General features: G+C 41.4%; 1 long non-coding RNA gene across 2 annotated transcripts; it reads right to left on the bottom strand.

Annotated features, from left to right (window-relative positions):
* On the bottom strand, positions 1 to 15,372 carry LOC137489067 (uncharacterized). 2 transcript variants are annotated; one of them, XR_012398941.1, is made up of 4 exons: positions 14,504 to 15,372; positions 9,182 to 9,334; positions 3,526 to 3,633; positions 1 to 3,078 (listed from the first exon to the last, which is right to left on the bottom strand). It is a non-coding gene; the product is annotated as an uncharacterized lncRNA (long non-coding RNA). The 2 variants fall into 2 exon arrangements; XR_012398940.1 differs by lacking the exon at positions 14,504 to 15,372 and adding an exon at positions 9,640 to 9,719.
* Between the last annotated feature and the right edge of the window lie 878 nt (positions 15,373 to 16,250).

The following is a 16,250-nucleotide window of genomic DNA, read 5'->3' as shown; positions in this document are numbered from 1 at the left end:
GCAACAATTTAAAAAACTCTTTTTTCACATTGGCATTATGGGGTATTGTGTGCAGAATTTAGAGGAAATAAATGAATCCATTTTGGAATAAGGTTGTAACATAAAAAAAAATGTGGAAGAAGAGAAGCTCTATGAATACTTTCCGAATGCACTGTATGCCGTTCAATATAATTAAGCTCAGTACCAATCAATCAAATAAATTCAAAACCATGAATACGTAGTCTTTTATTTTGTTGGTTCCTTTTGATAAACATACTGCCTCCTAATAATAGCAATAAAAAAAATCCCCATTACCTATAAACATTTGCTTCTAAGATGTGTTTTTGTGATAAACGTGTTTGTTCGATATTAAAAGCAGTAGAGTAATACTCAATTCCGTAGTAAACCACTGTAAGTCATTCAAGCAAAACTTGGCACAAATACTTGCAGATAAAATAAACAATCATCTTTAACAATACAGCATTCATAATACATTAAACATTTAGACATTTAATTATGAACAATTTCATATTTCTGTGCATTGACAGTTGACCATTCAATGGGGAAAAATATGCTGAAGTACTGGAATTTATCCTGCAGAGAAATGTAGTACCTTTTCCCCATATACACTTCCTCTCAACTGTGCTGCAACACCAGAGCATATAAAAGATGAAATTAAACACACAGTGGTAACATGACTGTGATTTCCATAACATCACCAAAATACATCAGCCGGTTTGTGCCGGGCAACCGTTGAGTCACTGTGCGCATGCTTTTAAAAAAGGCAGAAATGATGGAAAAAACGTTGGTTTTAGTTCTGTCTGAAAAACTATCCTTTGCAGAACTAATAACAGAGTCATCTTAGTAATGCTAATTAATCAGAGGTACTGACAATGGGCCCGTGACAAAGTAAAAAACAAAAAGCTGCGACTAACAGAATATCATTCATTCATTCTTTCATTCGTTTTCTTTTTGGAAAGAAAACCAAACCATTAAAGAAAACGAAAACCGTTTTCTTTAATAAAGTTCCTTTATTAACCTGGGGTCGCCACAGCGGAATGAACCGCCAACTAATCCAGCATATGTTTTACGCAGCAAATGCCCTTCCAGCTGCAACCCATCTCTGGAAAACATCCATACACACTCATACGCTACAGGCAATTTAGCCTACCCAATTCACCTGTACCGCATGTCTTTGGACTGTGGGGGAAACCGGAGCACCCGAAGGAAACCCATGCAAACGCAGGAAGAACATGCAAACTCCATACAGAAACGCCAACTGACCCAGCTGAGGCTTGAACCAGCGACCTTCTTGATGTGAGGTGACAGCACTGCCTACTGCGCCACTGCATTGCCACTAACAGAATCTATATAAATAAATTGGAGATAAATAAAGGTGTTCTGAGATGTTTCTCCGAATATCCATCAAGACTAAAAGCAGACACGCTGTAAATATAGAAGACAATGAAGACCCTGTACGGTTGCCCACCTTAAGACTTGTTTGCAGTAAGAATGAGACAAAATTACACCTGTCTTCAGTCCCTAAACATCTTTAAGTGTTGTGAAAAAAATGGCAACCTTAAGTGGTAAATGCTTTACTGTTCCAACTTAAAAAATAATACAGGTATTAAAAAATAATAATAAAAGCTGCAAGCAGGGATGAACTGGACCTCGCACCTGGTGGCCTTAGGATGACAGAGAACAGTGGACAATAATAATTTAAGCCGATATTTATTAAAATACCTGTGAAAATCACAGATTTATGCCAAACCTCCTTCTGTCAGCAGGTGGCGCTATCACTGTGACTCAATATTGACATGTAGAATTTGAATATTGAACCTGGGAATTTTCAGGCAGATCAGACATTAGCTGCGTCCCAAATCGCTTACTTAAGCACTATTCTACGCCATTTTGTAGTATAAATAGTGTAAGTAGTGCGTTCACACTGAAAACACTAAAAATAATAAGAGCACTTCAATTACCCGGATGATGCACTCATTCAGCCGCTAAAATGAAGTGTGTAATGATGGACACTTCACGCACTCAATGACCGCAGGTTTGCTTACGTAGCGGAAGGGGCGGAGCTATCGGACGCACATGTTGAATAACTTTATTTATTTTGGATGGTGAAAGCAAAATTCTCCTACGAGAGTGATTATAGCGCCTCCCGATGGTGAATGCGGCAACACTCACGGCAGGTTTTATTTGATAGTTTGGTCATTTATTTCAATTATTTGGCGACCGTCAAACGTCATCAGTGAAACGGTTTGAATTTCCGCTTAGTAAATAAACATTAGTGTGTCATTTGGGACGACACTACATACATATACTTTCCTGTTGAGTGTGTAAGTGCATAAGTACATAGTGCATAGTGTATAGTGTGCCATTTGGGACGCAGCTACAGTTTGGCTGAGTTATAAGTACTTCCTCCTCCATGATGAAGCAATAAACTTTGTCAGTCCGCAACGAACATGCCCTTTGGCGTAAACTCTAGAGTTAAAGTTAAAAATATCTCACTTCCTGTTTGGTTTCGGATTTCGCTCCAAGAGATTTTTTTGTAGGTATTGGCATGTTTGATGGTTGTGCCAATTTTCGTATGTGTGCGTGAAACGTAGCTTGGGGGCCATTCGTCAAATGTGCATAGGTGGCGCTGTCAAATCATTTAGTCCTATAACAAATGTGTAGATGTTAATACCTGTGATAGTTGGGTTTCGGTTTGTGGAAGGCATAGACGTTGATAAATATGATGATTGGGTTTAGGTGTAGATCAGACATCACCAAACTTGTTCCTGGAGGGCCGGTGTTCTGTAGATTTTTACCTCCAACCCTAATCAAACAAGCTAATCAAGGTCTTACTTGGTATAATTGAAACATCCACCCAGGTGTGTTGAGGCAAGTTGGAGCTTAACCCAGCTTGGGGATCATTAAGACGGTAATAACTATGATGATTGGGTTTAGGGTTAGGGTAGGTGTTGACGCTAATAACTGATAGGTACAGCGTCATATTGCTGGCAATTTAATTTTGACATGTGGGTCTCCATAATATCACGTTACGTCTCTACAACAATTTACTCCCCCTTCATGTTATGCCCGTCAGACCTGAAAGACAAGCAGACAAATATGAATGTGGATGTAAGTATATGGATGTGAATGTATTCATTGACACTAAAGGTGATTCTTAATTCCCCAAGCCTGTATTATTTAGCGGTTGTTACCTTGGAATAACATATTTTGGAATGTCACGTCTGACCAATCAGAATAGAGTATTTCAGACAGCTTTGTCATAATATTAGTTAATGCACTGTTAACAAGAACTAACAACGAATGACTGTATTTTCATTAAGTGAAATTAACATTAGCAATCACAATTAAATATGTATAAAATCTATTGTTTATTAATGTTAATAAATACATTAACTTATGAAAACTTATCCACACTTTGTGGTTATTATGTCTGTATGTGTTTCTGTGTGAGTCTGCAAAGACTGTTTATCTCTGTCTACACACATCTCACTCTCATTTTTTCGTCTTTTGTTCTCTTCTCACCTTCTCCTCATCTGTTTATAGTCGCTTCCCTTTTTTTCAGCTGACTCACAAGGACATGGAAAAAATGGTTTCAAAGAGTTACGAAATCCTCAGACTCGCTCATGGTTTCTGTGGAAAAAAAAAAAAAGAGTTTGGCAGTTTCGTGCAAGGATGTTCTCACAGACAGTGCTACAATTGTCACGACTCCAGCTCGGTGTTTCTCCATCTCGGTGGAAAGAGTGACGATGCAAAAATGGCAGAATGGGGAAGGGGTTCGGAGCAGAGGGTCATGACTGTGACCGCAAAACATGACACAGTGGAACAGATGTTTGATTTGTCAAGCTAGAGGGTCATATTGGTAAACCGTAATCTCTGCGTGAATTTGGTAACTCTTTGTAGCTTCCCTGCAGTTGAGAAATCCTAGATAATATGTGAATGAATTTAAACAGGCAGGACAACATGAAAATAACCTATATAAACATGTGGGCCTTTTTTCAACTTAGTGCACTTTTAGGCTTGTAAAGTTGAGTAAAATATACTTGTTCAAAATTAATGTAACATGGCCTCATAAGGTTAAACAATATGTCTAGTTTTAAGATCTGTAAGAGGACAAACTTAGAAAAGAAGAGAAACATCTTTTCCATCGTGAACTGAACAAATGTCAATCCCACCACATCTTATTATAAAGCTTTTATTTCAAAATGAAGTAAATGATGGCAGTCAAACATTGTCTAAGATCATTTTTGTATCCAGTTTAACCAACATTTCCACAATATATGTAATAATTATACATTTGTCAATGAAATTAGTTGTGTGCTGAACTGAACACCTGTCACACTCTAAAATTTAGCATTCATTTGTTTAAGAGCTTATTAGGAAATAAATAAACTGAATTTGTATAATAAATAGAGCATAAACTTATATAATTCAGAAATGCCAACTGAACCAGCCGAGGCTCAAACCAGCAACCTTCTTGCTCTGAGGTGATCGTGCTACCCACTGTGCCACCGTGACAGCCTGGAGGCAACTAACCCTAACTAATTTGCGTATAAACCAATTACCCCCTTACTTCATTCATTTTCTTGTCGGCTTAGTCCCTTTATTAATCCGGGGTCGCCACAGCGGAATGAACCGTCAACTTATCCAGCAAGTTTTTTACACAGCGGATGCCCTTCCAGCCGCAACCCATCTCTGGGAAACATCCACACACACACACTCATACACTACAGACAATTTAGCCTACCCAATTCACCTGTACCGCATGTGTTTGGACTGTGGGGGAAACCGGAGCACCCGGAGGAAACCCACGCGAACGCAGGGAGAACATGCAAACTCCACACAGAAACGCCAACTGAGCCGAGGCTCGAACGAGCGACCCAGCGACCTTCTCGCTGTGAGGCGACAGCACTACCTACTGCGCCACTGCTTCGCCTTCCCCATTACTTAATCTTTGTAAACCGCCCCTCTTATTTTTGGTATAAAGCCCCCCTTCCTGCCACCAAAAGGACCCCCTCGCAAAGTATTTTGGTCTGGTCTGCTCTTTGTCAATGGAAATGATGCCTCTCAGGGTGTTGTGTGTGTGTACTTGATTTTGAACCCAGACTTAAACCTGAATGCACACAGACTCATGGGGACTTGTGTCACCGTGGGTACCAACATTGAGGTCCCCATGGGAAAATATGCTTATAAATCACACAGATTGACAATGTGAAAATGCAGATTGTTTCCTGTGAGGGTTGGGTTTAGGAGTAGGGGGGTAGAATATACAGTTTGTGTGTGTGAGAGAAAGAGAGAGTGAGAGCGAAAGCAAACACTCTTACGATGACAGATGTGTGTCTGTGGTATCTGTTAGAAGTTTTGCAATTGATGCAATGCGCTAATCTGAATGCGCATTGCGTTAATGCCACACAATGCGGGTTACACACTGGTTCAAAGTGAGGGGGGAGGGCAGGACACCCTCTTAATACAATGGCAAGGGAAACACCATTGAAACACTGTCCATTGACAGTGCAGAGTGTCTAAGGTTTAAAGCTTACATTGTTGGAGAATTAGGGTCCCTGGAATAAATTCTAATCTGAAATATGGAAACTGTATGGATGGATATTATATTGTAAAGATGCTATATTATAAAATATAAAGGATTGAATATGTCAGAATGAAAAAGTGCTGTAATGATTAAGTGACAGTGGTATTTTGCATAGTAACACAACAGTCATTTGTCCTTGTTTGTCTGTCAAAGTGAAAATGGTAGTGTGTGTAATCTGATATATGAAATATTATTTCCAGTACACATCAGAGCAAGCACACACTGGAAAGGCAACTGCAGTGAGATTAATGTGCTGCACAAAGGGAAATAATAACAATACTTTAATTTGTTTTTACTGCACACATAAACACACACACACAAACACACGCAAAGCCAGGCTAAAGCGTGACAATTGCTTTACAATTTCAAAAGTCAAAATATTTCATGAAAAGTTGAGAAAAATAACATTAATTTGTGTCCTCACTCCCATAAGTCTGTCCCTACAAAGAATTCATTAATTCATTCTCCTTTTTCCCTAATCAGGAGTCGCCACAGAAGAATGAACCACCATCTACTCTGGCTTATGTTTTGTGCAGATGGCCTTCTAACCACAGCTTAGAATCATGCTGGGAAACACTAATACACTTTCTCCTTAACACACACACTATGGCCAGTTTAGTTAGTCCAATTCACCTATACCACATGTCTTTGGACCGTAGGGGAAACTGAAGCACCCAGAGGAAATTCACACAAACATGGGGAGAACATGCAAACTCCACACAGAAATGACAACTGGCCCAGCCGGCACTCGAACTAGTGGACTTCTTGCTGTGAGGTGACAGTGCTAACCACTGAGCCACACAGAGATGAAGGATAGAGAAACTGTGGAACTTTCCAGCAATTCAGGCAGGCAGGAGAGTAGTGTGAAACGTTGGTGTAGTTCTAGTATAGTTCAGTTTAGTATAAAGGCCACTGTTGAAGTTCAACAGATCATTGTTGCAACTCAAAACAACCAAGAGAACCAAAATCTTACAAATTGATGGAAGAGAGAAAAAAAAATCTCTGGAGAAACCAGGCTCAGCCAGGGTGACCAGTTCTCTTCTGGCCAAACATTGGGCAAAGCTGCAGTCAACGATGTTGGAGGCTTGAGAACAATGAGCATCCATCATGTAGAATCACAATACTTATATAGCACTTTTCTGGACACTCAAAGCCACCTGGATGTCATGATGTCAGCAGTATTGTGCCAGAATGCACACCACACACCAGCTGATTGGTGGAGAGGAGACTGAGTGATGAAGCCAATTATGATATGGGGATGGTTAGGAGGCCATGATGGACAGAGGCCAGTGGGAAAATTTGGCCAGGATGCCAGGGTTAAACCTATACTTTTTTTTGAAGGACATCTTGGTTGTTTTTAACGACCACAGAGATTCAGAACCTTGATTTAGCGTCTCATTCGAAAGACCGTGCTCACAGAGTCCCCATCTATATACTGGGGCGTTAGGACCCACGCCGACTGCAGGTTGAATGCCCCATGCTGTTTAACTAACATCGCTTCTGGCAACAACCTAGCTTTCCCATCCAGGTACTGACCAGGTGCAACCCTGCTTAGCTTCAGTGTGAGAGTTGCAGAGATCTAGCTAGTGGCCAAAGATACTACAAGATGTTTAAATACCTGTTTGTTTGTTTGTTTTTTTCAGTTGTCTCTGTGTTTTATGTCAATACTTACATTTTTCATTAATGTTAAATACTCGAGAACATATACAGTAATCAATATGTGTAGTAAATCAAAAAAGTTTTCCAAAAGTGCCCTCAGATAAGAATAGGTCTAGTCCAACAGGAACATTTTGATAAAAGGGTTTGATTAACTTCAAATATTTATTACTGTAGACATTTTGGTGCCACGTCCTAATCTGGTTACACAAATTATGGAAATCACTGAAGCTGTGAAATTAGTTTTTTTTTGTTTTAACCTCATGCAAAATTTAGTCGGTGTAACCCTGCTGAAAAATCCAGCTTAAACCAGCCTAGGCTGGTTGGCTGGTTTTAGCTGGTCGACCAGGCTGGTTTTAGAGGGGTTTTGGCCACTTCCAGGCTGGTTTCCAGCCATTTCCAGCCTGGGCTTAGCTGGTCAGGCTGGGAGATGACCAGCTAAAACCAGCTTGACCAGCCTAGCCAAGCTGGGAGTCCAGCCAAAACCAGCTATATCCAGCTTAAACCAGGCTGGTCTAGCTGGTTTTAGTTGGATTTGGCTGGTCATTTTTCAGCCTGACCAGCTAAGACCAGGCTGGAAATGGCTGGAAACCAGCCTGGAAATGGCCAAAACCCCTCTAAAACCAGGCTGGTCAACCAGCTAAAACCAGCCAACCAGCCTAGGCTGGTTTAAGCTGGATTTTTCTGCAGGGAAGTGTGCGCTCTCAACAAAAGTCTCTAACATAAAAGCCTCAGAATGTCCCTTGGATTCATAAGCTCATCAGAAATGTATGAGATTGGTTACAAAGCTTGGCACTGTTAAAGGAAATCTGATACAGCATGCACTTTATTCGTTCACATTTGCATTCAGTCACTCTTCATTCATTTTTGCGTTTCACTTTATTCATAACTATACCATAGTGCATCGGTTCCCCACCATATTCCAGGAACACCCCCAGCAATGTACATTTACTTCAGGTCTTGGATTGGTGTAGTGTTGTGAAACAGAGACATTTCTGCACCCTTATCTTGAATTCGAGGGTCATTTTGGTGGGATCTCTGCCACAATCCTCTGTTAATGTAAAACCCTACTCCCTACTAACTTTCAAACCAAACCTACATGTTTGAGAGTTAAATTATTAGAACTGGGTTCTTTGGACTAAAAAACTTAAAGCGATAGTCCCAAAAAAGTAAATATATTCACCTTTTACTCACTCTCAAGTGATTCCAAATCTTTTTAAAAAGTTTATTAGAAGTTATTTTGATAGCTGAGAACCTGTAAGCATTGATTTTGATAGAAGGTACAACAAATACTGCTTAAGTCAAGCTCAGCAGAAGAAAGCAAACAAGTATGGAACAAGTAAAGAATGAGTAAATGATGACAGAATGTTCATTTTTGGGTGAACTATACAATTAAGTGTTTTTTTTTTTTTGTATTTAGTTAAGAATATATTTAGTTTTATATAAGATAGATTTAGTTGTATTTGGTTAAATTTAGTTTTGAACTATAAGGATAGTCCTATATCAATGATTTGTTCTGCTGGAAACATGACGGTATTTGGAAAAACCCAGCAATGGCGGCAAATAGGTGGCAGGATTTGTTTGGCATTATTCCAAATATCTTTAATTGTGTTCAGCAGTAAAGATAAATGTATTTAGAACAATCTGAGGGTGAGTAAATAATGACATACATGCATCCTTACTGAACTATCCCTTTAATCTTAATTTGTTCACAAATTAATTTGACTGCCATCCAGGACAAACCTATAACAGGGCAGGAGATCTTTCGAAACAATAAAATTTCAAGTACGCTTCAAGGGACGGAACTGGTATTGTCCTGATCAGAGGCACATGATATAAGGCAGATCATAGCCGGTTGTAACTAGAGTTGATGACTTTATTCCATGGTAACCGTAACCTACTGTCCTATAAATTAGGCATGCACACATTACCCACCCTTGAGCACATGAGCGACCAAACCCGCTGCGCAGAGGAAGAGGCAGGAAGTTCCTTCTTTCACTTCCAGTCTTGCTGCTTGTATGTATCCGTCTGCAGGGTGGAGTAATGGAGCGGTGTCGACTGCGGTCAGAACAGGATATCAGCCGCCGTCTGCATGTAGACGGAGGGAGGAGAAGGAGAACGAGATTAGGGAATCAGTGGTTTGACGCAAAGAGATTGTTCAGAAGTCAAAGTATCAAAAGCAGTTACTGAAAATTTAAATAGTCTTAAGTTGACTTAGCACACTGATTTCCAGTTTAATTTCATCTGTTGGCATTTCCGAGAGTTAATGAGTAATAGGAAATGACACAATCGATGAAATCAGATGATCAGTTTGGATTGCATCAACTACTGGTCATCTTGACTGGCCGTTCTAAACAAGACTAGCTGCATCCTAAAAATAATTTAGCATTTACTCATGGAAAATGTATTTTCCTAGACAAGTCTGTATGCTTTGAAAAATGGTCAACTCATGCATGTGAATGTTAAAAGGTATACGCATGAGACAGATTGTCTCTGTCTATGTGTGTGTGTGTGTGTGTTGTATTGCGGTGGGCAGCTTGCAGTGGAACAGAAGGTCTCTGCATGGTGGGCAGTGTGGGCGGACTTCGGGATTCACCGTGAAAAACAACAACGAGCCAAGGACACTTCCCAAGCAGGGGTTCAGATATGTGTGAGCTCGTGAGAGAGATTGCATGTGGAAGTTCTTACATATTTTTTTGTCAAAGTGTGACAAACAGTTATTCTCCACAATATCAGCCCTCTGTGTCATGCGTTGGGTGGGTGCCAGATGAAGTGGGCACAATGGTGCATTGTGCAATGGCTTGTGGTGCCCTGTGCTGGCATTCACCTGCTTTCTGCCCCCCACACACAACGGCGCATTAAAGTCACATTTGGTCTGGAATTCGAGCCTTTACTGTTAGTTTAGCAATAGCTGATTCTGTTCAGTTCCACTGAGTGCAAACGAATCCCTTCATATCCTTTTAACACGCATCCTCAGCCTTAGAACTTTTGATATTTTTGGCTTCAGAACAGTATTTCTCATCTTTCCATATGTACATCCCCTGATCTTTACAATCTCCGAGACAGAGAGAGGTTTGTTTAACGAAGTGAGTTTCGGTGGCAGTACTTCCGGGACCAGTAGCCGCGATTTGTTTTCAAAACGCTGATGAGCTCCAGATGTTTGGACCTGCTTCTGTTCGGGAGTCCAGAGGGTAGACAATTCTCTCAGAGTACACATCTGAAAACAAATCTGTCTTATGACTGAGGTGAGGTCACTTTGTAGACTTGAGAAAGACGTCCCATTCTTGCAAGCCAGTTGAATGTTTAGTGGGGATGTTAAGTTCTTGAACACAAAATCTACTGATTGCCAAGATCCTAATAGGGTGGTCTTGATAGGCCTTTCAGAGTACTTTTGCTCTGTATCTGATCTGATAAATGCATTTGTGTTTGTATTTATAGGTATTTAGGCAGGCACGCAACTTTACTCTTGCTCACAACCTCAATAGGCTATTTGCCTGCTCACCTATTCTGCCAACATCATGTTGTCATTGTTTGGAACGGGGTGGCACTTTTTCGTTACACCTTATTTCTGGGCCAACTCGGACTAAGCCTGGCACTGCCAGCCAGAACTGATCTCACTGCAACATGCTAGGATGAGATCACCTACACTATCGACCTTACACAGGACAAGAGAGCTAGGAAATTTCTAAATGGAGATCACCTCTATTCCATTTTACTTGAGTTTCCCGAGTTGAGTTTACTGGAGTTACTTGAACCCAAAATATCATAATATTGGATATAAATATCTATGTTCAAGGAATTTGTGATTCCTGCAATATTGTCCGCATTCAAATAATAGACAATATTAACCCCTTGATCAGTCTGGGCTTGTTTACCGAGCATACAATCACACTGGTGTGATTAAATGTTCAGTGCAATTCATGATCAGCTGCTTAACTCAAATCAGCTTTCCCATCATGGCTCACACTGAGCTAGATAAATATGCACATATTATAAATCACGATTGATCTGTGTTTTCAAACAATAATAATTCCTTACGTTTATGTAGCGCTTTTAGACAATCAAAGCGCATTACACATTTTTGGGGGAATCTCCTCAACCATCGGTGTGCAGCATCGATGCAAGAGCAGCCATATTGCACCAGACCACACACCAGCTGATTGGTGGAGAGGAGACAGAGTGATGAAGCCAATTGTGATATGGGGATGGTAAGGAGGCCATGATGGCCAGAGGGAAGGTTTGGCCAGGATGCCAGGGTTAAACCCCTACTCTTTTTGTCCTCTTTTAAGAACATCCTGGGATTTTTAACGACTAGAGAGGTTTAACATTTCTTCCGAAAGACAGCACTCATTGAGCAGTATAGAGTCCCCATCACTATACTGGGGCATCAGGACACACACAGACCACAGGTTGGGCACCTGCTGGTCTCACTAACACCACTTCCGGCAGCAACCTAGCTTTCCCATGTGGTCTCCCATCCAGGTACTGACCAGGCTCAGCCCTGCTTAGCTTCACTGGGTGAGAGTTGCAGAGAGCTAGCTGCCAGCAAACAAATAACTTTTATTTTAGCTTTCAGATCTTCAAACACACATAGCAAAACATAAAAATGCTAACAAAACTTTTATGGTTTGTAAAAACACACTGATATGTAAAGACACAAATGCTAATTATTTTAAAACATATCTGCATTGCAATTTCGTATTTCAGGAGAAGTTAATGAATTAACATGTTGTAAATCCAGCAGCTCTAATCTCTCCACTGCAGTGCAGACAGACATGGCGGTATCCTTCATCAGTCAAAGATGAAATAATATGATCACTATTAAGATGTTTATTCAACAAAATTTTGTGCTTTAGAAACACTTGCTGTGGACTCTCTATATCACATGTCTTAAACTCAATTCCTGGAGGGCCGCAACCCTACCAAACACAGCTGATCTAAATAACCAAGGTGTTCAAAAGTGTCTTGAACGTCTTCATTCGTCGGAACGGCTGTTTTTGATTTGGATTGGAGCAAAACTGTGCAGAACTGTGGCCCTCCAGAAATTGAGTTTGAGACCTATGCTCTATATAGTCCACAATTTCCTTAGTCCCAATAGTTTCTTTCATGGAAATCATATCATAGTGGTGTCATCATGTGCACTCAGCTTACAAATGGGATAATTCCAACATAACTTTCATTACGCTCAACAAAGTTCTAAAAAGGGTTGCGCCATGTCAGGGGATTGAAGCAGCATAGATTTCAGACTGGATTCATCCCAGGGTGGGATAACAATCTTTTTTTCTTCACTTACAATGCCTGCCAATCTTTTCCCTCTTTGACGGAGTCCTAATTTCTTCAAGAGGAATTGAAGTGTGCAGATTGGGATGTTGGGGTATGATTAGACATCACAGAGGCAGTCATTTGCTCTCAAAATGTGAGGAGTATGCATCTGTTGAGGTTGGCGGTTACTCATTAAAACAAACACGGTGTAATTAAAGAATAACACAGAGGAGCAAGTGTAGGGGGAGATTATGTTGAAGTGAGGAAGTTAGCCGCATCATCTTTTTTTTTTTTTTTTGCATCTCCATCGGGGGAGTTTGGCTGTCAAGCCAACTTTAGAAAGAGCAGGTTTGTTGTTGACCGCTTAAGGCCTATAAGCATGTGGATCTCTTGAAACCCCTGTACAGTACCATACTGGGATATTATTATAGACAGGAAGTGAAGTGGGAGAGAGACAGGGGGTAGGGAGGGGAAATGTCTTCAAGCCATGGACTAAGGGATTCGAACTCAGGACACCTTGAAGTGCTACTGCACCATATATTCCAGCGCGCTAACCACTAGGCTATTGGGCCTACGTGAAGTCAGTCTTGACTGAAGGCTCTAAATAATTAAGCTGTGGTCACACTAGAGTTTGAGCAACAGTCATACGGTGCTGCAAAAAGGGGCAGGATTAAACAAGATGATTTAAGCAGGGGTGTCCAAACTCTGTCCTAAAGGGCCGGTGTCCTTGAGAGTTTAGCTCCAACCCTAATCAAACACACCTGAACCAGCTAATTAAGGTCTTACTAGATATACTAGAAACTTCCTGGCAGGAAGTTGGTTCCTCCAGGACCAAGTTTGGACACCTTTGAATTAGACATTTAAAAAAGCGAGCGATTGGTCTATATTTTAAATTTCTGTCCAGAGAGGTCATGTGTTGATCTTTGATTGGTCTCGAGCAGTCAAGTAATTTAAATTTGCAGTTCACCAAGCTTGAACTTTGCAATGCAGCGAACTGCAAAACTTGTCGCACGAGCTTGCGTTTCCGGTCTGAAGCATTCGTGTGCATAAAAATGGAAGTCTATGCAGAGAAAAGTCCAGTGTGACCACAGCTTGAGACTGGGATCAAATGCACCTGAGTTTAGTTCTGTCACAGTCAAACCAGGCTCCCTCTCCAGTCTATCACCATTAGCACATCACCTGTACACTAATCAGTTTTACACCTGATCCGCATCATCGTTATCACCACAGCACCATAAATAGTGCATTCTCACGCCTTCCTGCTGAAAAATCCAGCTTAAACCAGCCTAGGCTGGTTGGCTGGTTTAAGCTGGTCGACCAGGCTGGTTTTAGAGGGGTTTTGGCTATTTCCAGGCTGGTTTCCAGCCATTTCCAGCCTGGTCTTAGCTGGTCAGGCTCGAAAATGACCAGGTAAATCTAGCTAAAACCAGCTTGACCAGCCTGGTTTAAGCTGGACATAGCTGGTTTTGGCTGGGCACCCAGCCTGGCTAGGCTGGTCAAGCTGGTTTTAGCTGGTCATCTCCCAGCCAGACCAGCTAAGACCAGGCTGGAAATGGCTGGAAACCAGCCTGGAAATGGCCAAAACCCCTCTAAAACCAGCCTGGTTGACCAGCTAAAACCAGCCAACCATCCTAGGCTGGTTTAAGCTGTTTTTTTTCAGTAGGGCTTTCAGTGTCTGGCCTTGTTGCTAACCAGAAGGACCAATTCACCCTACACCAGGGCAGCTTAACCCTGTTCCTGGAGATCTACCTTCCTGCAAAATTCAGCTCCAACCCTGATCAAACACACCTGAACCAATTAAATATGACCTGAACAGCACTTGATAATTATAGGCAGGTGTGTTTGATATGGATTGCAACTGAAATCCAGTTCTAAAGGTTAGTTACTGTTTGTTTCCTGTCACCTAGTGTTATCTCCTGGTTCCTCATTGTTTCCCCGGTGTGTGTGATAATTAAACTCCCAGTCTCCGGCCCATTTCAAGACCCTCAATCCTACCTCCAAAGTATTCCTGGTGTCCATCCTCGTGTCCATTGCTCCTGGTTTCCCTGGCTCCCCTTGTGTGAGTCTGAGTCTACTGCTATCTGCCACAGCCCCATTCATGATCCCAACACCAGGCTAAATCCATCTCCTGTCTCTTTATCTGCCATCCTTAAACTATTGTTCTATAACATATCTGCTTTCGACCCTTCTGTGACAAGTTCAACATCTCTTAGGGATTGGTATTAAACAGATTGCAGTGATTTTAACAAAATGAAGAGATACTTATATTCAAATAATACCTGCATTTTAAATGAACCCAACATATTGGAAATTTACTTTTTTAAGAAAAGTATATTGCAATATCTTTTCAGCTTAGTCCCTTTATTAATCTGGGGTCGCCACAGCAGAATGAACTGCCAACTTATCCAGCATATATTTTACACAGCGGATGCCTTTTCAGCTGCAACCCATCACTGGAAAACACCCATACACTCTCATTCACACACATACAATATGAACAGTTTAGTTTACCCAATTCACCTGTACTGCATGTCTTTGGACAGTAGGAGAAACCAGATCACCCAGAGGAAACCAGGGAGAAGACAGGGAAAACATGCAAACTCCACACAGAATTTCCATCTGACCCAGCCGGGACTCGACCCAGCGATCTTCTTGTTGTGAGGTGACAGCGCTAACCACTGAGCCACTGTGTGCCCACTCTTCACTCATTATCTTTTCAAATTAAATCTTGACATTCACACGGATATCGCTACGCCTTCCCGAAGAAAAACAATAATCCCCATACACACTTTCTCAGCTAAAGCAGCACGGCTACATGAAAAACAGCCATATCATCAATACTTCAGAAAGCCACAAGTCAGACCACGACTCAACTGGTAGTACATTGAAGGTAACATAATTACCTCGCCTGTCAGCGAGAGGCGCAACAATTCATTTAATTGAAAAGCTCGCTTCAAATTGGTACACAGCTCCAGTTAACAGTTCATTCAACACTCTCTGTGTATGCCATATTATGGGCCTACATGTAACTGCGAAAACCACACGTGTTATTGCCTGTCGGAGCAGCTGAGAAGTCTGCGTTTTACATTACCGACCACACTTATTCATTACACACTTCAGCTGTGCAAGAAGCTACGCTCTGACGCCATTCATTGAATTCCTGTTAGCATGATGGAATTATTTCAAACCTATTAGATGATAATCAAGTACGTTCGCCTTTTCTGTGTAGCTGCTTTCTGTCTGTTGGTTATCGTTTTCCCCCCTTATGGTGTTGTTTTGCTAAGTGCTTGCTGAACGCTTCCCTGGAGAGTCTTTAGGGTATTTGTTGTGCCAGTGGAGTATTTACTCAGAGATTGCGTGTGTGTGTGTGTGTATACGCTCTGTTGTGTAACCGCACACCATCTACAGCTGTCAGATACTCGCAATGTTAGCCTGCAGAACTGAGGGAAAATCACCTCTTAAATACCATCGAGATGTTGAGTCAATGTGGTGCAATAACAGACCGTGAGCCCCCTAAACGGCCTCTGTTTCTCTGGTGCTCACTTTCTCTCGGTTTCCCTTCAGGGCTGATTGTCTGTTTGAATGACTGTTGTCTACAGTGTTTGCTGCATAGACTCAGTGGAGTCGGTTTTTAGGTGGGTCTCTCTAGGAAAATATAAGGCCCACTTCAGGAAGCACTTCAGATATGGCTTGAAGCCACTCATAGGGTCCTAATCGTACCTCGAGGGAGCGCACATGTCCT

The sequence above is a fragment of the Danio rerio genome, chromosome 23, assembly GCF_049306965.1.
Source record: "Danio rerio strain Tuebingen ecotype United States chromosome 23, GRCz12tu, whole genome shotgun sequence".
Lineage (NCBI taxonomy): Eukaryota > Metazoa > Chordata > Actinopteri > Cypriniformes > Danionidae > Danio > Danio rerio.
The sequence above is the reverse complement of the archived record's forward strand: the minus strand, read 5'-3'. Positions and strand labels throughout refer to the sequence as shown.